The 1,234-nt window shown below is 42.9% G+C and overlaps 1 protein-coding gene across 1 annotated transcript in view; it reads right to left on the bottom strand.

Annotated features, from left to right (window-relative positions):
• CCND2 (cyclin D2) overlaps nt 1-1,234 on the bottom strand; it is a gene marked incomplete at its 5' end in the record, with an annotated part of 26,239 nt that overhangs the window by 11,534 nt on the left and 13,471 nt on the right. The window lies entirely within an intron of this gene.

A 1,234-nucleotide genomic window follows, 5' to 3' on the forward strand; every position in this document is an offset into this window, starting at 1 on the left:
ATGTAGGCTCAGTCGGATTTGGGAAGATTTTCACCAGGATGGCAAGAAAGCACATTTCTGACCAAAAAACCCAACTGCTAAGTTTCAAAGAAAAGGTGTGAAGAAATTTTCAATGCAAAAAAAACCCATGTTGATTTCTTCTAACCACTTAAGAACTACTAAGCTGTTTTGGTAGGTATTTTCTTTCAGACTTAAACAATCTGGATAGAAAAATTCAAGACAGGCAATAAAGTCTGTCCGATCTGCAAGATGCTGCAAAAGGGCCTTACACCCAATTCCCCTAGCCTTTTCTCTGAGGAGAGGTGCTCCATCCCTCTAATCATCCTGATGGCCTCCTCTGCACTCACTCCAAAAAGTTGATGTCCTTCCTGTTGCGAGTCCAGAGGAGGGACACCAAGGTGATTAGAGGGATGGAGAACCTCTGCTATGAGGAAAGGCTGAGAGTTGGGATTCTTCAGCCTGGAGAAGAGAAGGCTCTGGGGTGACTTAATTGCAGCCTTCCAGTACCTGAAGGAGCCTACAAGAAAGATGGAGAGAGACTATTTAAAAGGGCCTGGAGTGAGAGGACAAGGGGGAATGGCTTCAAACTGAATCAGAGCATATGTTTAGATTGGATGCTAGGAAAAAAAATTCTTCCCTGGGAGAGTGGTGAGGCAGTGGCACAGGCTGCCCAGAGAAGCTGTGGCTGCTCCATCCCTGGAAGTGGTAAAAGGGCAGGGTGGATGGGGCTCTGAGCAACCTGGGCTAGTGGAAGGTGTTCCTGCCCATGGCAGGGGTGTTGGAACTAGATGATCATTAAGGTCCCTTCCAATGCAGGTCAATCTCTGATTCTCTGACTTACACTACATGCATTCAGAATCAGAAATCAATCTCTGATTCTCTGATTTACACTACATGCATTCAGAATCAGAAATGTTCCTTTTATTGTGCAAACCCCAGTTCCTATCAAAAGAAATTGGAAGCCCCAGAACTGCACTCAGAAATTAGGAGAAAAGAAATACCAGAATTCTCCCCTTCTTGGGAAACTGGACTGCTTACTTCTTTTTAACCAAAACACAAAAACAACCTTTTTTTTTTTTAAACAATGCTATTACAGATCTACTAGTTGCACAGTGTATTTACTCCACAAAGTAAAAGCAATAAAAAGTTTTACAGTTAGCATATCAAGGATGATGCACTGGAAACCGATACTTCTATGGTAAATAACACATGATCTTACTAGTGGCCTGCATTT

The sequence above is a fragment of the Acanthisitta chloris genome, unplaced genomic scaffold (assembly GCF_000695815.1).
Source record: "Acanthisitta chloris isolate BGI_N310 unplaced genomic scaffold, ASM69581v1 scaffold14924, whole genome shotgun sequence".
In the NCBI taxonomy this organism is placed as follows: domain Eukaryota; kingdom Metazoa; phylum Chordata; class Aves; order Passeriformes; family Acanthisittidae; genus Acanthisitta; species Acanthisitta chloris.